The 22,152-nt window shown below is 41.9% G+C and overlaps 1 long non-coding RNA gene across 2 annotated transcripts in view; it reads left to right on the top strand.

The window, feature by feature from the left end:
- Positions 1-230: 230 nt before the first annotated feature.
- LOC131382159 (uncharacterized) overlaps positions 231-22,152 on the top strand; it is a 325,239-nt gene continuing 303,317 nt past the window's right edge. For both annotated transcript variants that reach the window (XR_009211397.1, XR_009211396.1), the window contains exons 1-2: positions 231-316; positions 2,155-2,240. This is a non-coding gene — a long non-coding RNA (uncharacterized LOC131382159). The remainder of the gene's footprint in view (positions 317-2,154; positions 2,241-22,152) is intronic.

Raw genomic sequence — 22,152 nt, 5'->3', positions numbered from 1 at the left:
CAGAAGTACAATTCAGGATCAGTACAAATCAGCTTAGAGGACATGGGAAGCGGTGGGTTGCATCAGCAGCACATGGGCTAAACAGAAGGTGGCAGCATTTTCACATTGCCGGGCACATGTGCACAAAAGCACATGCGCAGACGCCATTCTATGATCATTGGGTTATTGTCCGAATTCCTGACGAAGTGTTTACAGCTTCGTGCTTATGGCAACAAGGAAGCAGAACACAGAGTGATGAGAGATTTATGTGGATATGATAGCACTGGACACTTCGAGGCTCCATTGGCAAAACCTGAAGCAAATAGGAAACCAAGGGGTGAGCTGAAAATATCTATGGTACTGTCAGAAAGCTTCTTATTTTCCATTCCTCGTTAAAACCTCAACACGAAAGGTGTAAATGCATCAAAGTTAAGCCTAGAAAGGAATAGGCGGTTTCAGTGTTTTTCGGCTTCCAAAAAACTCTATGAAACAAATTTATAACTGGGAAAACCTTGTACTGTAAGGACATTGTGGTCCAGTATGGGCTCCGTTTCAAAACGGGCTGTGAAGCCTTCCGTGTAGTGTTGAAATCCCTACGCTAACTCCCAGCTCCCTACTGGCGCTAGCTTATGCCCCTAGGAGAAATCTCCGGGCCTGTTTATTTTATTTTATTTATTTTTTTTTTATTTTTTGAGACGGAGTCTCGCTGTGTCCCTCAGGCTGGAGTGCAGTGGCGTGATCTCGGCTCACTGCAAGCTCCGCCTCCCGGGTTTACGCCATTCTCCTGCCTCAGCCTCTGGAGTAGCTGGGACTACAGGCGCCCGCCACAGCGCCCGGCTATTTTTTTGCATTTTTAGTAGAGACGGGGTTTCACCATGGTCTCGATCTCCTGGCCTCGTGATCCACCCGCCTCGGCCTCCCAACTGTTTATTTTTTAACTGAAACAATAAGTGTACCTTCCTGATAGGGTTGTAATGATTTGTGAGGTCATGTATGTAAATCATATTGCCTGGTTCATACTAGCTGCTCAATAAATGCTATCTTTATAATCATTACTGTTATTATTATTGAGTTTTACTGTTTTCAAAAAATTGCATACAGTATTTAATTTGATTCTTACAGCAATTCTGAGAATTATGCAAGAAAAGAGTTCTTACAGTTAGGATAGTAAGTGTAGGTTAAGTGACAAGCCAAGCTGCAAGCCAGGTCATTTCATCAGTTTTTTAGTTAAATGAAAAAACTGAGCAGGAAATAGATAACCATGAAGTTCTTTCCAGTTCTAATATTTGCAACTCTGTCATTTAGTTTAACTTACAGCACAGTAAGCAGAGATCCAGAGGGAAATTAATTGCATTTTTATCTCAGCAGTAATTTGCTACAAATGAAAACAGTGGCTGTCTGCTATGGGCACACAGAGCTCTTATGTCTCATGAAAAGTAAAAGAAATATTGGAACACAGGGCTCTTGTGAAACCCAACCAGTGACAAAAATCAATTCAAAGTGTGAGCACTTCACAAAAGAAACACTGCTTAATTTTATACACAGCCAGGCACTTGACTGTATGTTATAGTCAACTATACTCCCCATCTATTAGCTCCTTATCTGTGAGAGTGCTTCTCCTGAAATTAATCTGCCCTAAATTTATCATACATGTTCTAGAATGAGTGTGATTGTCAATAACACTATTTAAAAGAATGACCTTCTAAGGGGAACAAGCAAACATTAGTGAAAGCCATTCAACTAACACTGCTTGCTAAGAAGTGGGGTGTTTTATTTATGGCTGTTGTTTTGATAAAATGTCTGAAACCTCACAATCATCTCCTGTGAAAAACTGCCACGTTTAGGATTTTTTTAAATAATACTTTTGTACAATTACACCACACATGAGAAATCAGGCTTCATGTATGACCTCAGCTCTCATTAAGATCATTGTGAAAGTTTCATTGCATCACCCAGATGCGTTTTGTCACATCTAATGCAATGCTATAGTTGTATTTTACAGCTTTAAATTAAACCTTTTTGGCAACATCTGCTAGAGTGCTAGTAATTTAGGTGTGGAAAAATATCTGTCATTGTAAGATTGTCCAAATAGAAAATAAAATGGGTTTGGTGAGAAAGGCCCTTCTTTTTCAACAACTCTCCTACTCATGACAAAAATCCCTCCTCTCTTTTCAGGAGACCTTTGACATTTAAGAAGTATGTGCCCTAAGGTTGCTACAGATCCTGAAATTCATCACTACGGCAGAGTCACGCATCTTATGGTGAGTCAATGATGACTAATGTAGCAGAGGCGTTTACTGGTCATTGAATATCAATGTGTTCCCTCCACTTTTTCCACTACCTTTAAGTTAGACTGGATGGTGTGAATACATTATCTGACGGATGGCTGTGATTGGAAGTGATGTGTCTCTCTGATGGGCTGAACCACTAAAGAACTACATTGAAACTCTCTCGCTTTCTCTTTTGCTGTCATGGAGAAAGGGATCATGAAATCACAGGAGGGAAAATATCTTAGATCTCTGAGTCACTGAAAATAAATTCCTTACAGAGCCACTGACCCCACAATAAATACTATGTGAGTGAAAAATAAACTTTTATGCCTGTTACTGCTGCAAAGCTAGCCTATCGTGACTAATCCAACTACTATAATAAAAACTATCCTATGCCACATTTCATAATAAACAGCACAAATTCATAAGCCTGTTTATGAGAACACTCCTCTGTGTCTACTGATGCCATTGTAACAAAATAGTAATGTGGGGGGTAGCCAGGTTTCTACCAGATCTGATTCCATATATGGAGAAAATTTTGATGTGATTTGGCTTTGTGTTCCACCCAAATCTCATCTTGAATTGTAATCCTCGTGTGTCAAGGGAGGGACCTGGTGGGAGGTGATTGGATCATGTAGGTGGTTTCCCCTTGCTGTGCTTGTGTTAGTGAGTGAGTTCTCCTGAGATCTGGTGGTTTAAAAGTGTGTGGAAGTTCCCCCACCACCCCCTGCTGCTATGTAAGACATGCTTTTCTTCTCTTTGCCTTCCGCCATGATTGTAAGTTTCCTGAGGCCTCCCTAGCCATGTAGAACTGTGTGTCAATTAAACCTCTTTTCTTTATGAATTACCTAGTCTCAGGTAGTTCATTATAGCAGTGTGAAAACAGACTAATACAATTTGGACAATAAATTTCAACTCTATACGTGTTTTGCAATACATGATTTAAACCCACTTTCTATTACACTTCTCCCAGAGTCATTGAGAATCAGTGGTACAGATTATCTGGAGGACTATTACTTTAAATTCAGAGAGAGAGAGAAAAAAAGAAAACAGCCCTGAGAAGTGGGAAATTAGCAGTCAACAAAGCTTATTCATTTCCAAGTAAATTTTTTACATCAGACTTACTGTGCCTACATATTCAGAAAACTTTTTCTGAATCATTGTGAATCTATTTCTTAGACTTCAACTAATGCCTATTTGTGCTTGGAACATATCTTGCTTATAATTCTAACCCAGATATAATCTAATAATAGATTATATATCATAGGCATTGGATTATCTGTTCTTTCATTTCTTCCTTCCTATCACTCAGGGTCCAATCAAGGGACAGAAAATATACCTATTACTTAAACAGAAATTACTCAATGCAAGAATTGTTCACTGAGTATAAAGTGGTTTAATACAGAACTCAAAAGACCAGAAAAGAATACTAAGGTGTAACGGAGATAGTATTGCAGGACAAAGCCTCCACTTCTAGGGCTACAAAAAGAAAGGAAAAGTCTGGAATTATAACAACACGGTAGCTTAGAGGAGAAGCCCTGTGGAGTACAAACTCAGCCTTCTGAGGAGGAGGAGCTGTTTATCTTGTGCTGGTGTCTCTGAGCTCAGAGTAGGAGCTCTTAGGACTGGGACCCAGCCTTTTCAACACTTCTGAGAAGGAGGCACTGGCTGGCCGTACTGCTGGAGAGGGAGGGTCGGTCTACAAGTATAATAAAATGTGCAGTCTTGATTCAGCTGCTGTTACAGTCAGGAACTGCTTTACTATTGAAGGGCAGAATCATAGCTGGGCTGATACAGAAACGGGATACAGGAAAGAAGAAGCATAGAGTCTGCAGGAAACAGACATGACACAGCAAGCCTCTTCTCCTTCCTCCAGCAGTGTAGACAACCCTAGTGCCTCCTACTGAAAAAGTCTAACAGGAATCCAGATGCCCAAATGGAAAAGTGGTTTTAATAATTCTCATTATCACAAAACAGAGTATAGAAGAGTAGATTTGGTGCCAAGAAACTATCACTAAAAGTTAGCAGATATTTTTCTTTAAAATTAATTTCCTGGTTTACTTTGGAAATGACTGTCTCAGTAATTGAAGAGAATTAAGTGATTCTGACAATTATGTTTCCTTCCTCACCCATAGACCAGCCATATTAAAATTTTGCTAAATGCTTTACTTTAATTTGATTTTCTCTGTGCAGTAAAAATAGTACTAGTATTGGAAATAATAAATCTTGGCCTAAGAGTAAGAAAATCTAAGTTTTAATCCTCCGCATACCATTTATATGATCACTGGAAAACTATATAACATGCCTGAGATTTAATTACTTCTTGAGGATGTTATTGAATTATAAAAATTTAACATAAAATAATAATTTCCGTTTGGTACTGTGACAGCCATGAAAATTCACCTTATAGACTACCACCTACAGCTATTATGTGCTGAATTCCATCACAGCATTTGCACTGAGGCCACACTTTCCCTGGGCCGCCTCAGGCTACAGACAGCATGCAACTAGCACACTGATGTTGGCCTGTTCCCAGGAGACAGGAGACTCCTATGACAGCCTACTTGGTCCCAGCAACTCCCCAACAGCCTGATTGGATTTTCTTTAGAATACATGGCATTCTAGGACACTCGTACTCAACCTTTTTTTTCTTTCTCCTTCACCTGGGGTGAGGCGTGCATGGTGGTCTGATGTCTCTCTCAAACTTCCATGGCTTCCTCTTCATTTTCTCTCTCTGGCTTTTCCCTAATAAGGTCCTTGCATGTCTCATCCTATCTTGGAGCCTGCTTTGTAACATGGTTTGTTTTTCTTAAAATGCGATTTATGAACCACTTTGACCAGAATCATCTTGAGTTACCTTTTGAGATGCACCTCTCCAGGACCTACGTGAGAGGTCCCCAGTTAGGATTTCCTGAGGCTGGGGAAAGCTTTCTGAATTTTTAATTAGTTTTTCAGGTTATTATTGTTAATATTAAATGTACAGCTCCACTGTCACATGAACATATCTTTCAACACTTTAATGATTTCACTCCAACCTTTTCTTGCTTGTGTAGTTTCTGACAAGAAGTCAGCTGTAATTCCTATCCTTTTTCCCCTTTAGTCTGTGATTTTCTTTTCCTATGGCTTGTCTTTTTTGTTTGTTTGTTTTGCATGTGGTTTTGTTGTTATTTTTCACTTAGAACATGATATACCTAGGTGTATAGATTTTTTGCTGTTGTTTAGTATTTACCTGTTTTTTGTTTTCTAGGCTTGCTGAATCTGTGGTTTGGAGATAGTCATTAACTTTGGAAAATCCTTGGCCAATATTTCTTTTCTCTTTTTTTGAAACCAACTCTTGCTCTGTCATCCAGGCTGGAGTGCAGTGTCATGATTTTGACTCACTGCAACCTCTACCTCCTGGATTCAAGCTCTTCTTGTGCCTCAGCCTCCCAAGTAGCTGGAATTACAGGCATGTGCCACCATGCCTGACTAATTTTTGTATATTTAGCAGAGATGGGGTTTTGTCATGTTGGCCAGGCTGGTCTCGAACTCCTGACCTCAAGTGATCCACCCACCTTGGCCTCCCAAAGTGCTGGGATTACAGGCATGAGCCACCATGCCCAGCTACCATTGTTATTTCAAATTTTTATTCTACTCCTTTCTTTTTCTCTTCTCCTTCTTCTGTTATTGCAATTATGTGTATGTTGCAGCTTTTGAAATAGTCCCAAAGATCTTGGATGTTACTTATCACCAACCTCGTTGATTCTTTTCTCACCTATATTGAGTCTGCTGATAAGCCCATTAGAGGCATTCTTCCTTTTGATTCTTTGAGTATCTGCCTACATTACCCATCTGTTCTTTCTTTTTGACCACTTTTTCCACCAAAGCCTTTAACATATCATAATTATTTTAAAATTCTCAGTCTAATTTCAAAAATCTGTGTCCTATCAGAGTGATGATGATTACTTTGTCTCTTCAGATTCTGTTTTTTTTTCCCACCTTTTGGCATGTCTTATAATTTCACATCAAAAGCTGGATATGATTGATTGATTGATTGATTGATTGATTGATTTTGAGATGGAGTCTCGCTCTGTCACCCAGGCTGGAGTGCAGTGGCGCAATCTTGGCTGACAGCAGCCTCTGCCTCCCAGGTTCAAGTGATTCTTGTACCTCCACCTCCTGAGTAGCTGGGATTACAGGTGCCCACCACCATGCCTAGCTAATTTTTGTGTTTTTAGTAGAGACAGGGTTTCACCATGTTGGCCAGGCTGGTCTCAAAGTCCTGACCTCAGGTGATCTGCCCGCCTTGGCCTCCCAAAGTGCTGCGATTACAGGTGTGAGCCACCGCACCCGGCCAAAAGCTGGATATGTTTTATCAAGTCATAGGAACTAAATAAATAAACTTTTAGTATAAGAATTTATGTTAATCTGGTTACGAGTTATGCTGTGTTTAGTGTTGCTGTAGCTATAGGTGCCAGAGTCTTCAAGTTCCCCCAGTGTCATTTTTTGGTCACCTGTCTTTATTTTGAGCTTCCCTAAGTGCTCCTCCACAGAGAGAGCATGGGTCTTACAGCTCTTTCAGTTGTGATCCATTTTATTATACTGAAGTCCTGTTGGTGTATTGTTAAGTCATGGAGAAGGGGGTGTATTCTATAATCTTGGGGCTAAATCTCTAACTTTTCATGAGCCTGTGTCTCAGGGCTGTGACCTTCACAAATGTTTGTATTCCTCTGCCTCTTACTACCTTGCCTAGCTGCAGCATTTTCCAGTGTTTTTAATCATTTTCTTTAAATTACTGACCTATTGACTTGGTTTTGATTTATTTTCTTTTTTGTTTCTTTGTTCATTAGCTGAAACAAGAAGGTTGGAGGGGACTGGAGTATAAGAAATTTTTCCCCCACGTGGGATAACATTCCAGCAAAATCCTTTTTTTCTGGATAATAGGCTTTTGTTATGGAGAAGACTCTGGGTGTATTTCACAATGGTTACTTTTCCCCTTACTTGCCAGAGTCACAAGGGGATCTTTCACTTATCTTCCTGAAGATAAAGCTCATGCAAATATAGACCAACTACAAAACTACAGTGCCCAGTCTAACTTAACATTTTATCAAATAACTTAGCAACTTATCAAAGTTACCATTTAAGTATTTCTACCAACTTATGCTCCAGCTGCTTCTGCTTCAGGTACACAGATCTCAGATGTCTCTCTGGATCTCTCTCTCTCTCCTTTATTTCAGGGTAGTGGTTCTCCAATGGGCCTGCGAAAAAGTGATTGATTTTCTATTTGTCCAGCTTTTTCTTGTTTTAAAGATGTGAGAGATGACTAATAGGATCTTTACATATCACAGATGAAACCAGAGGTTACAACCACATCCCTGATTTCACAAATAAACAAGTATGGATTGAATATCTGCAACATAAAAAAAAATCTGTAAGTGATAGACTCTATCTCTGCCTTCAACTTCATAGGAAATAAGAGACACTCACAACTGTCAAATAGCTCTAACTATCCTGTATCCTCAGATCCAAAATCTACTTTTCCCACCAGCTCCCTGGTCTGATGACCTTGGAGGATAGAACATCACAACTCACATGAAGACAAATCTCTGACATAAAGAGAGCACTTGTTTTGAAGGCATGAGCTTATCCAGCCCTAGAGAAGTTTGAGGGCTGGGCTTTTTCTTATCTGAGGTATGACTTCTAAAACATTCCCCAGCATTCTGCGTAAATCTTAGCATGAAATTCATTACATACGCATTTCTTTTTTTTTTTTTTGAGACGGAGTCTCGCTCTGTCACCCAGGCTGGAGTGCAGTGGCGCAATCTCGGCTCACTGCAAGCTCTGCCTCCCGGGTTCACGCCATTCTCCTGCCTCAGCCTCTCCGAGTAGCTGAGACTACAGGCGCCCGCCACCACGCCCAGCTAATTTTTTTGTATTTTTAGTAGAGACGTGGTTTCACCATGGTCTCGATCTCCTGACCTCATGATCCACCCGCCTCGGCCTCCCAAAGTGCTGGGATTACATGCGTGAGCCACTGCGCCTGGCCTACATACGCATTTCTATCTTCCCACCAGTAAGTTCCTTGAGGAAAGCAACTCACTTTCTTTACATTTTTATCTTCAGAATATAGAAAATGCTCTCAAATAAAAGCAGCTCCATAAGTATTCAGAGAATAAATAAATCCCAATTTACTATTATCAGAAAGTTTCTATTTATAAATTACTAATTATGATTTGACCACATTTCTAGGACTAGTAGCTCTTTTTAATGAAAATTCAAGAATAAGATAAATTCCAGGCAAGTAGCCGCCATAATTTTATTTCAATATTAATAATTTAAAATGTGTGGGATATGAAATAATGATGATCAGTATCCACGTCCTAACTAGAAATTTCTATTTAAATTAAGGAATCTTCTTATCTCCTTTAAGATCATAGTTGTCAGAAATTTTTAATTGTCTTATTCTTCTTGGTACTCATATTTGATTATGCAGATCTTACATATCTGTCATTCAATTATTAATTCTGTCTTCAATTAAGAACAGACTTATAGAGCCTAAATTAATAGGCAGAACTTTTCTAGTTGCTGGTGATAAATTAAGGAAAAAAAAATATTGTCTCTTGCTTTTAAATAACTCCAATAGTTTAGGTACAAGGAGGCTACAGACAGGAGGGTCACCTGAGATAGAAAAAGATATCACAGAAGTAGCATCCTAGGAGAGGTGATTGTTCGTTGACATTTTGAAAAGTGTAAATATTATTGAGGGAAAACATACATACCTAAAAGTGCACAAATAATACTTGCACAGTTCAATGAATGTGTGTAGCTGCCGGGCCCGACTTGCAGACCATGACTGAGCGACAGATGAATAAATGCACTCAGACACAGGTTTCCAGTGAAAGAGCTGGCTAGGGGACTAGACCACTCACAGAAAGAGTTGTAGCAGCCGTGGGGCTGACAAGCCAGCGCTGCGGGCATTTATTCGGTACAGATTTAATGACAAAGGCCTTGAGTCAACACACTTGTGGGTAATTAACATGGTTGCTACCCCCACCCCTGAAGAGAGTAGTCCTGCATGAGGATGATCAAAGGCCAGGTTCAGAGGCCTAAGTAGACTAACTTATCTAGATGAGTTTCTTTACACCCCCTTGTTATCTAAACTAAGCTTTCAGGCACTGGGTAAGAGAATCAGGCTGCCTTCAGCCAAATCCTTTTCTAAAGCTTTTGTAAAACCTCCTGGCCTTCCAAGAAGGTTTGCATCTTTCTACAATTTTTCCCACCACCTTGACCGATTTCCTCCATCTCCCCCTTTTCTGTTTTTAGCATCAGGTTTTGTTGATTGAAGAATACAGATGTGTGCAGCAACAGGTTTGTTAGGCACGGCGGTTATAACTCATACTCCAGCTTTGCATCCTAGAATTAGTAAATAACATAAGACAAACATGAGTATAATTAGCAACAGTCTTTTCCAATCAAGGAGTGACTCCCCCCAGGAGTGGGGGTCTGTCCAGGAAAGATGATCTCGTACACCCTTCCATATGGCTGTTTGTTGGGCATGTAGATCTATGGTGTTTAGGGATTTTAGAATTTTAGTTTTAAGTTGCTTTACGTCTGCTGTTAAATTGTCATGAAAGGTTCCCCAAAGGTGTTGTTTCACCTCATCTGAACTATGTATTGATTGATTTCGTGGTAGAGAAGTGACACAGAAATGTTGTTGTTCCCAGTTGCAATTTAATTGCTGTCAGAATACCAGTGCATCTTGTTGCTCCCCCACAATTCCAAGGCATCCTTGAGGGCTTGCAGACATGCAAGAATCTTTTGATCTATATCCTGCTGTAAGAGAAGTTCATTAGACACATTTTTGGCCAAATTATCTACAAAAGTAGCTGTTTGTACTGATTCAGTAATAGATGCTACAGCAACACTAGCAGTTGCTAGGATGACTGTGGCTGAGACTATAAAGGCTAAAAGTGTAACTATAGATCTTTTGTGTCTCATCTGGGACAGGGCATGTTCCAAGATGGCAAGGGCAGAGGAAACCTTGCCGATTGCTTGTTAAATTGACTGGTAGGAAAGCCTCAGATTGTCTCCTCACCACCATGACACTAGTAATATTTAAATTAGATATATTATAATTAGAGGCACAAGAAGCAAACCAAACCTGTCCCTGCACTCGGGTCACAAACGTGGAGTTTTGGGGTATAATAGAAATATTGGTTCTCATAAGGAAAACATACAGATGGGTAGTGCAAATCAGGCACTGATCAGTTTGATTATGAAAAAAGGTCATTAGTATAACTGTGATTGGAATTATGATATGTCTCATGCCAGGTGTTAAGAGGGGTGCTAAGATGTCCCAGGTACCATAAAGCTTCTTGAGGTAGCGTGGACTCTACTTGGGGTCTGGGATGTCTCGTCTCCCTATTGGCCCAAGTAATAGGAGAACAGGACGTGGCTACGAAACTGTCATTGATGCCACGATAGACGTGGACATCAGTACAATTGCCCTGCAAATGGCTGTAGGGGCTCCAGTTAAAGATGTTATAGTTGTCTAACTGGAGGCTATGGGCCTGTTCCCTGTGACAGACCTCCCAGCTAAAGTGGAATCCACTACTTTCTTAGCTTTGTTTTTTAGCACAGGGAGAAATGCTTGGGAAAGTGGCATTGATTGCGTTGCCTGGTTTGAGGGTACCTACAACTAAGACTGTTAAGGCATTTCCTTTGCTATGATGTAGCCATAATTGTGTTTGGGCAGGTACACAGTAAGGGTTAGAACTTTTATAACTTACACACAGTGGGAGGATAGTGGAGTGACATGTAGTGTTACCTGGCACCTTAGTCCAATGTGTACCATTAATGAGGAACCCTACTGGGGGTAAATCTATCCCTCCTAGCCAAGTAGTTACATTATTAGAGGCTGGGAAGGGGGTGTCTGCCCAGGTGACAGGGCAAAAGAAAGGCAGATGTAAGATATGAGCCTAATAGAGTATAGCAGGTACAGGTTGCAGACAAAGCGAGAGCATAAAAAGGATCAATACCGTATGGGAGTTGCAATGTACAATAGAGAGCATAGCAGGGAACAGATTATCTGGAGTGAATGGTGTCTGTGTCTGGAGCAGGATTCGCTCAGCCTCCTGAGTTGTCCTCTTTGGCATCCCCCATGTGATGTCTGGGGCTTGTGTCGTCCGAGGAAGCTGCATTGTCTGGGGCTGCAGATCCTGTAGGGTCATTTTCTTCATTTCTGGTACCAGGTTGAGTCCCAGCCACGCCATGGTATGGTTTGATGCGTTGTGCTGGAATTCAAAGAGGACCTGAGGGGATGTGAACACAAGCATATCCTCTTTCCCACATTAACAATTCATTTGGACAATACCATATATTACTGTTTACATCTTTCCATAAAACGGCAGGTTTTATGTCTTGAGACATTTTAGCAAAGTGCTTTTCTACAGCTGATTGAAATTTATCATCTGAATTTTAAAAAATTAAGGGTAAATAAGGCTTGTGCTAGTAGTGTTGCAGGGTCCTTACTCATATTCCCCCTTTTTTGTTTTCTGAGCATATTTTTAAGGGTAGAGTGGGTATATTTGATTATGGCCTGTCCTTGGGGGTTATATGAGATGCCTGTGGAGTGTTGGATGTTTCACGTGTGACAAAATTGTTGAAATTGTGAGCTGGCATAAGCCAGACCATTATCAGTTTTAATTTTTGTGAGCTGCCCCATAAATGCAAAAGCTGAAAGAAGATGTTTAATGACATATTGGGTGGACTCTCCAGGAAGAGTATGAGCACTAATTAAATGAGAATTGATATCAGCAGATACATGTACATATTTAAGTTTTCTAAATTCAGGGATGTGTGTAACATCTGTTTGCCGTAACTGATTAGCTTTTAGTCCTCTAGGGTTAACACCTGTTGAAGGAGGGGGGACATGCCTGTGAGCTGGCAATCTGGGCATTGTAGGATAATTTGTTTAGCTAGTCTCTGGGTAAGTTGAAATTGTTTAGATACGTTTTTCTAGTTTGGGTGGAAAAATTGATGCGATTCATTGGCTTGGTTGAGCAGTGATGTAGGTCTGCTTGATCATTGCCATAAGCCAATGGGCCAGGCAGTGAGCTGTGGGCCCAAATGTGTGTAATAAAAATAGGATATGTACGTTGCTCTAGCAAATGCTGAAGTCAGAGAAAAAGTGCACACAGGGTGGGCTCTAGAGTGGACTTAATGAGGGCTGTCTCAAGGTTTTGTAATAAATAAACAGAGTAAGCAGATCACTAACAATATTGATGGGCTGAGCAGAAAAAGTTTTCAAGGCCAATATTAAGGCTCCAGCCTCAGCTCTCTGAGTGCTAGTAAATCCAGAACGAGTGAGGGAATTATGTGGTCTCTACCGAACAGCCACTTTCCATGTTTACCAGAGCTGTCAGTAAACAGTGTTAAAGCTTTAGGTATGGGGGAGTGAACTATTTTTGCAGGTAAAATCACAGGAGTACGAGATAAGAACTGAAGGAGTTTGTCAGCAAGAAGGGCATGCTCTATATGGCCTGTATAATCAGAGAGTGCTATTTGCAGGTCTATAGATAAGGGCAATACTGCTTTGAATTGTTTTTACTCAAGAGGAATTTTTATGACATTCACGGTCATAACCTAGCAATAGATTGTATCGTCTGCGGCCTGAATAGATGACTTTGCTAACTAACTGGATAGAGGGAGTGTTCTAGTCCTGGTATGTGAGCAAAAAACCCATTCTAGGAAGCACAGCCCTGGGGTCATCTGTCTTATTAACCCTGTAGGAGAGTGTTTAGTGGGAGAAACAAACAATTGAACTGAATACTGTGGATCTCTATGATCCAGTTGCCTTTGAGAAATAGCTTCTGTATCTTTTCAATTTCCCTTTGTGCTGAAGGAGTTAAATACCTAGGAGAGTCTAGAGCAGCATTGCCTTTTAAGATAGAAAACAGATTTTATTACTTATCAGTAGTTATGCCTAAGGTAGGGCAAAGGTAGTAAATCCTGCCTAGTAATTTCTGATAATCATTTAAGGTGTGTAAGTTACTAGTATTTAATTTAACCTTTTGAGATCTTACTGACTGAGAAGTTAGTATGTACTCAACATATTTCCAAGGAGAGGACATTTGTACTTTTTCAGGTGCTATGATTAAATCTCTTAACTGTGTATTCTTTACAACAGAGGCATGTAACCTTAATAATACTGGCGCTGTTGGGGCTGCTAGTAAAATATCCATAAAATGAATAATCTTGCAATTAGGAATTTTTTTTCTACTGGGGAGCAAAGCTTGATTTACATGATACTGACACACGGTGGGACTATTTGGCATACCTTGGGGAAGCACTTTCGAGTGAAATCAGCAAACTGACCTTTCATCATTGATTGCTGGTATTGTAAATGCAAATTTTTCTCTGTCCTATTCTGTAAGGGGAATAGTATATAAGCAGTCTTTTAAGTCAATAACGATTATAGGCCAATATGGAAGAATTGTTGTGGGGGAGGGGAGCCCCTGCTGAAGGGGCCCCATAGGTTGCAAATTAGCATTGATAGCATGTAAGATATGCGAAAGTCTCCTTTTACCAGACTTTTTGGGAATGATGAAAATGGTTTCATATAGCTGGCTTTTAATTGCTCCTCAGCTAACTTATGGGCCCTTTGTAATTTCTCTCCCTTTAAAGGCCACTGTTCTACCCAATTAGATCTTGAAAGAGCTGTGTCAGGGGTAGGGGAGGGATAATAACAGTGGCCATTATTAGAAAGGGGTCTGCAAAGTGACCCCCCTCATTGGGCTAATAGGTCCCATCACCAAAGATTAACAAGGATGGGCATGATTAGAGGCTATATAACTGCCTTTCTTCCCTCTGAATTACAACAGGTTAGGGGGCATGTGCTCTGCTTGGCTGTGTGAGCTTCCCCAATGCTGAGAATTTTTTGTTTCTGAGTGACTCAAGGCCAAGTTTCTGGCCAGTTTTGATCACTGATGATTGAACTCTCCACCCCTGTGTCCAATAAGCCAGTAAAATTTTCATTTCCAATTTTTAAGGTAATCATGGGTCTCTGATCAGTGATTAATTGGTTCCAATATACTTTTGTGGCTCCTGTGCTTCCAAAACTTCCCTTTCCCCTTGCCTTTCCATGGGCACTGGGGACCCAGTATGATAGAAGTAGTAACTGAGCTATCTTTGATCCAGGGTGAAGAATATGCACACCTTTACATTCCATCATAACCAATATCTCACCTTGATAGTCACTATCAATTACCCTGGTGAGCACATTAATTCCTTTACTGGATAGGCTTGATCATCCTAGGACCAATCCCACTATTCCGGAGGCAGTGGGCCCCAGATCCCCATTGCAACCCTTTTAGGGTCTTCTCCTTCTTTTAGCACTAATTCGTTGGGGCAGAGTAAGTCCAGTCCTGTGGTCCCAGTGGTGGCTTCTCTGAGAGAGAGGACTGTGGGCTTTCCATCTGACCAAGGAAAGCCGCTGGCATTGCCCCAGTTTGAAGCGGGGCCTGGGGCCAGCCCCTCATGAAGTTTCCTGCCCAGTTACTTACAGGTTTGCCATTTTTATCAAATTTGGACCTGCACTGATTTGCCCAATGTTTCCCCTTTTTACATCGGGGGCATATAGAAGGGGGTTCTTTTCCTGAATTACCTTGGTCTGTATTATTGGGGCATTCCCTCTTCACATGACCTGGCTCTCCACGTAGAAAACAATTTCACTCCACATAGAAAACTTTTTCACTTTAGGAGGCCTTAATGCCATAGTCAATATTTTGGCTTTGTGTGTTTCAGTCCTCACCAGTTAGTGCTCATATAAGTTCCCCAACTGTGCTGTCTTTCCTCTGATTGCCTGCATTGCTTGTTGGCAATCCACATTTGCATTTTCATAAGCCAATTACAACAATAAGATATCAGCAGCCTGGGCATGACTAATTTGTCTCTTAATTGCCTGGGTTAGCCAATTGATAAATTCAACAAATGGCTCTTGAGGCCCTTGTTGAATATTTACAAAGAATCCCTGTTGAACTCTGCTTTCGGGAATTCAGTCCCAAGCCCTGAGAGCACAGAAAGACACTTGCGCATAGGCCTGGGGATCAAAATTTAGTTGTTGTTGTACATAGGCATGGGGACCCCTCCCCTGGGGCATGGCAACTGTTATGTCTTGCCTGGCCAATTGATTCTGGTTGGCTTGTTCACATAACTTATCATATTCTGCCCTCCAGAGGAGGTATTGGCTGAGCTCCAAAGTTGTTTTAACTAGCACTGACCAGTCCCATGGGGTCATACAGAAGTTGTCTGCCAAAGCTTCCATCATTCCTTTCATAAATGGGCTAGAGGATCCTTTTCTTTAATGCTTTTTCTTAGGTCTTCATAAGCATTAAAAGAAATGGGTTCATGTACCTGATTTCCCTGTCGATCTTGCATTACCATGCAGGCTAAGAAATCCCCTTCTAATACCACTTATCTAAGACAGAGTCCCATAACTGTAAAATATCCCTTGTCTTTTCCCAATTTATTGGAGGAGGGGCTCAGGCAAAACCTCCATTTCCTCTTTGTTATTTTGGCCTGGTGATAGCAGGGCTGAGGGATAAGGAGGTAGTAAGGTAGGTGACGGTTCCTCCTCTCTCCCCTTTGTAGGCTCTTCTGTGTATAACGGGGCCAGAGCCACCCTAACTAAAGCCCATAATGTTAGAGATGTTACTGGGACACGTTGCCCTTGCACAATGATGTTGTTTAAGATTTCTCCCCACTTGTTCCCTGAGCTCTACGTCTAGCGTACCTTCTTCCGGGAACCACAGGTTATGGAGAACAACAGTTTGCATTAGGTCCCTTAATTAAGCCTGTGGAACTGAGGCTCCACTAGCTTTAAGCAGCTGTTTCAATACCTTTATATACTTTATATACTGCTTCTGTTGTGCTAATAACTGTTGTCCCATGATCAAACTCTAGCCTGAAAAATTCACTCGAACTTGGAAATCTCGAGTGGGCACCAATGACTTACTGACTGCAGTCTCTTCACCTTCATTTTTGAGGGTTCCTTCATGATCTGTTGCAGTGTTCCTCACGCGGGGCACCACCTGCCGGGTCTGACCGGTAGACCCTCACCAAGGGACAGATGAATAAATGCACTCAGACACAGGTATCCAGTGAAAGAGCTGGCTAGGGGACTGGGCCGCTCACAGAAAGAGTTGTAGCAGCCATGGCCCTGACAAGTGGGCACTGTGGGCATTTATTCGGTACAGATTTAATGACAAAGGCCTTGAGTCAACACACTTGTGGGTAATTAACATGGTTGCTACTCCCACCCCTGGAGAGAGTAGTCCTACATGAGGATGATCAAAAGCCAGGTTCAGAGGCCTAAGTAGACTAACTTATCTAGATGAATTTCTTTACACCCCCTTGTTATCTAAACTAAGCTTTCAGGCACTGGATAAGAGAATCAGGCTGCCTTCAGCCAAATCCTTTTCCAAAGCTTTTGTAAAACCTCCTGGCCTTCCAAGAAGGTTTGCATCTTTCTACAATTTTTCCCACCACCCCGACTGATCTCCTACATGTAGCAAAGTGAAAACCAGTAGAGCTGGCATGTACAGTGAAGAATAAAATGTAACTATAGCAGTACAAACACCTGCCTACCCTTTCTAATCACTTTCTTTCTCAGATTCACCATTATTCTGGTTTCTAACACCATAGATTAGTTTTGTCTATTTTGAACTTTACATAAATGAAATAATAGAATTTTTTTTAAGGAAAGTCTATACAGGTATAAGACAGGAAAACAAGAATGGGAAATGCCAAGCAGAGGGATGGGTCTGAACAGAGGCCTAGGGGTTAGAAACCCATTCCATCAAATGGTTTCATTTCAGCTCTGTGCCTGCTTTGGGTGTCTCCCTACATTTGCCAGCCAAGGTACTTATTTGTAGAGAACTGTCTGCTCTGTCACTCATTATCTTTGGAGACTTCTCTCTTAAAATGGAATTGAGGTGATGTTTTTTTCCCTTCTTTTGCCTGTTTGCCTTTTATATACATTGTTTTTATTTTATAACAACATTAGTGTTTCCCATCTGTATTAGGGTTCTCTCTAGAGGGACAGAACTAATGGAATATATATATACACATACACACATATATATGTGTATACACACACACACACACACACACATAAACGGGAGTTTATTAAGTATTAACTCACATGATCACAAGGTCCCACAATAGGCCATTTGCAGGCTGAGGAGCAAGGACAGCCAATCTGAGTTCCAAAAATGAAGAATGTGCAGTCCGATGTTTGAGGGCAGGGAGCATCCAGCACAGGTGAAAGATGTAGGCTGGGAGGCTAGACTAGTCTCTCTTTTCACATTTTTCTGCCTGCCTATATTCTAGCCATGCTGGCAGCTTATTAGATTGTTGCCACCCATGCTGAGACCAGCTCGGTCAGAGAGACCCTAATCCAGTGGTGCTAGAGGAATTAAAGACACACAGAAATATAGATATGTGAAGTGGGAAATCAGGGGTCTCACAGCCTTCAGACCTGAGAGCCCCGAACAGAGATTTGCCCATGTATTTATTAACAGCAAGCCAGTCATTAGCATTGTTTCTATAGATATTAGATTGAAAGTGTCCCTTATGGGAAATGAAGGGATGGGCTGAAATAAAGGGATGGGTTGGGCTAGTTATTTGCAGCAGGAGCATGTCCTTAAGGCACAGATTGCTCACGCTATTATTTGTGGTTTAAGAATGCCTTTAAGTGGTTTTCCAGCCTGGGTGGGCCAGGTGTTCCTTGCCCTCATTCTGGTAAACTCACAACCTTCCAGCATGGGCATCATGGCCATCATGAACATGTCACAGTGCTGCAGAGATTTTGTTTATGGCCAGTTTTGGGGCCAGTTTATGGCCAGATTTTGGGGGGCCTGTTCCCAACACACCCAGATTAAGGGTGGGACTCCCTTTCCCAGCCCGCCGACTCAAATATTAATCTCTTTGGCAATACCTTCGCAGACACACCCAGGATCAATACTTTGTATCCTTCAATCAAGTTGGCACTCAATATTAATCATCACAAGTTCACCCCTTGTCAACTTGAATCCATACATATCTCCTGAGATCATACATAATCTTCAAATAAAGGTAATAATAGAGTCATAATTATGCCTAACATAATGCAACCCTTGTACAACCAGAAACACACCAATCCCTAACCCAAATACTATTACATAAAGTTAACAATACTTAAATGCTGATATGAAGTCAATAAATCTTATGTCACATGATAAAGGAAAAGGAAAGAAAATGAAGATATTTTCTTAGTAAAAGTGTATACATGCACAAACATGTTTTTAACAAAGGAAGGAGGAAATACTCATGACAGTTACGGTCCTGGTTTCTGCAGCTGGTCACATGGTCGTAGTTGGCATTGATGACTTCCTTCTTCTGCTACGCAGTCTGTATTCCCTTTGCCGTCAGCAAGCACCTCAGCAGGTCGTGGGTTTTTTTCCTGGTAGAGTGACCCAAACTTTCATTCCTGAAGGGTCTGGGTCATTGGTAGCCCTCCTGGATTGTGCTGTTGTAGTTTCCCATAATCACAGGGAATGGTAATACTAAGAGATGCCCTAATGGAACTCCTGTACTGGATGCGTACTCTTCCTTAACTCTGTTGTGGAGTAGTAGACTGATTTCATCTTGATAGTCCAGGTCAGTCATGCCAGGCAACACTGTAACTCCCTTCTTAGCCTATTGACTTAAAGATAGGAGGAACATAAAGTGTCTGCGTGGCAATCTTAACTTCCAGTTTAATGGAATCATCGTTGTATCTCCTGGTGGCAGCGTTCCAAACAACTAAGACCTCTAGGCCAGCAGAACATAATGTTGTGGGAACAGCAAGCAAAAATTTTGCTAGTGCATCACTAGCGGTGATGGTGAGTGATGCCACTTCCATTTCACCCCTTGATTCCTGGACCCATGAATCTTGGCGATGGGAGAAAGAATACCATATATTGGATGATGATTCAGAGCATACATGACTTTCTGGAGAACTTTGTCCCAGCCCTGCAAAGTATTGTCACCTAGATGGTGTTGTAAGTGTGACTTCAAAAGGCCATTCCACCATTCTATCAGTCCAGCTGCTTCAGGATGATGTGGGGAACATGATAAGACCGTGAATTCCATGAGCATGAGCCCACTGCCACATTTCTTTAACCATAAAGTGAGAGTCTTGGTCAGAGGCAATGGTGTATGGATACCATGATGGTAGATAAGGCATTCTATGAATCCATGGATAGTAGTCTTGACAGAAACATTGCATGCAGGATAGGCAAACCCATATCCAGAGTGAGTATCTATTCAAGTGAGGACAAACCTCTGCCCTTTCCATGATGGAAAAGGTCCAGTATAATCAACCTGCCACCAGGTAGCTGGCTGATCACTGCAAGGAATGGTGCCATATTGAGGACTCAGTGTTGGTCTCTGCTGCTGCCAAATTGGGCACTCAATAGTGACTGTACCAAGTCAGCCTTGGTTAGTGGAAGTCCATGTTGCTGATCCCAAGTGTAACCTCCATCCCTGCCACTGTGGCCACTTTGTTCATGGGCCCGTTGGGTGATGACAGGGGTGGCTGGGGAAAGAGGCTGAGTGGTGTCCACAGAACGGGTTATCCTATCCACTTGATTATTAAAATCCTCCTCTGCTGAGGTCACCCATTGGCGAGCACTCACATGGGATACAAACATCTTCATAGTTTTTGACCACTTAGAGAAGTCCATCCACCTACCTCTTCCCCAAATTTCTTTGTCACCAATTTTCCAATCATGCTTCTTCCAAGTCCTGACCATCCAGCCAAACCATTGGCTACAGCCTATGAATCAATGCATCCAGCAAATCTGGCCATTTCTCCTTCCATGTAAAGTGGACAGCCAGGTGCACTGCTCGAGATTCTGCCCACTGGGAAGATTTCCCCTCACTGCTGTCCTTCAGGGATGTCCTATAAGGGGGCTGTAGTGCTGCAGGTGTCTACTTTTGGGTGGTGCCTATATATTGTGCAGCTGTGAACCAGGCCCTGGTCTTCTCTTCCTCTATCAACTGATCATGGGGAACTCCCCAGGAGGCCATCGGTGCAGGCTGGGGGAGAGAAGGCAGGATGGCAGGAGTGGAGACCATGGTAATTTGAGCCACTTCCTCATGTAACTTTACTTGTGTCTTCAGGACCCGTTCAAGCCTGATCACGTATATACCACTTCCATTTGATGATGGAATGCTGCTGTGCATAACCCATGTTATGGCTAGATGGGTCAGAAAGCACCCCAGTTCATGATAGGCAGTTCAGGTCGCACGGTGTCTTGATGACTCATAGTCAAAGGTTCAGTTTCCACCAAAGCCCAGTAATAGGCCAAGAGCTGTCTCTCAAAAGGAGAGTAGTTATCTGCAGAAGATGGCAGGACCTTCCTCCAAAAACCTAGAGGCCTCTGCTATGATTCACCTATGGTGACCTGCCAAAGGCTCCAAAATGCATCCCTATCTACCACTGACACCTCAGACACCGTTGGATCTGCTTGGTCGTATGGTTCAAGTGGCTAAGCAGCTTGTACAGCAGCCTGGGCCTGTTGGAGAGCCTTCTCCTATTCTGGACCACACTTAAAACTGGAAGCCTTTTGGGTCACTCCATAAATGGACAAGAGTAATACACCCAGATGAGGAATATGTTGCCTCTAAAACCCAAATATGCCCACTAGGCATTATGCCTCCCTCTTGGTTTTAAGAGGGGCCAAATGCAGCAACTTATCCTTCACCTTAGAAGGGATATCTCAACAGGCTCTACACCACTGGACCTCCAGAAATTTTACTGAGGTAGAAGTTCCCTGAATTTTAGTCAGACTTATTTCCCATTCTCTGGCACGCAGATGTCTCACCAATAAGTCCAGTGTGTTTGCTACTTCTTGCTCACTGGATCCAATCAGCATAATGTCATCAATGTAATGGACCAGTGTGATACCTTGCGGAAGTGAAAAACAATCAAGTTCTCTCCAAACAAGATTATGACACAAAGCTGGAGAGTTGATATACCCCTGAGGTAGGACAGGAAAGGTATATTGCTGGCCTTGCCAGCTGAAGGCAAATTGCTTCTAGTGGGCCTTATGGACAGGAATGTAGAAAAAGGCATTTGCCAAGTCCATGGCTGCATACCAGGTACCAGGAGATGTGTTAATTTGCTCAAGCAATGAAACCACATCTGGTACAGCAGTTGCAATTGGAGTCACCACTTGGTTAAGCTTATGATAACCCACTGTCATTCTCCAAGATCCATCGGTCTTCTGCACAGGCCAAATGGGAGAGTTGAACATGGATGTGGTGGGAATCACCACCCCTGCGTCTTTCAAGTCCTTGGCTGTGGCACTCATCTCCTCAGTCCCTCCAGAGATGTGATATTGTTTTTGATTTACTATTTTTCTAGGTAGAGGCAGCTCTAATGGCTTCCATTTGACCTTTCCCACCATAACAGCCCTCAGTCTACCAGTTAGGGAGCCAATATAGGGGTTCTGCCAGCTGCTAAGTATGTCTATGCCAGTTATTCACTCTGGCACTGGGGAAATGACTGCAGGATGAATCCAGGGACCCACTGTGAGTGGGATCTGAGTTAACACTCCATTAATTACCTGACCTCCATAAGGCCCTACTTTAACTGAAGGACCACAATGACGTTTTGAGTGGGTGTTATTATTCTAATTTTATATGTGAAGAACCTGAGGTACAAAATGCTCTCTTAGTGGTAGAATCAGAACTCAAACCCAGGCAGTCTGACTCTTATGCCTGTGCTCTTAACAAGTCAGCCATGGTCAATGGATAGGATTGGAGACTGTCAGCTAGAAGCTATGTTAAATTTTAAAAAAATATTAACCTTATCTTGAAGTGGATACTCTTCATTATT

This window comes from Hylobates moloch, unplaced genomic scaffold, assembly GCF_009828535.3.
Source record: "Hylobates moloch isolate HMO894 unplaced genomic scaffold, HMol_V3 SCAFFOLD_20, whole genome shotgun sequence".
NCBI lineage: Eukaryota > Metazoa > Chordata > Mammalia > Primates > Hylobatidae > Hylobates > Hylobates moloch.
Note: the sequence above shows the minus strand (reverse complement) of the source record. Positions and strands in the feature narration are given on the sequence as shown.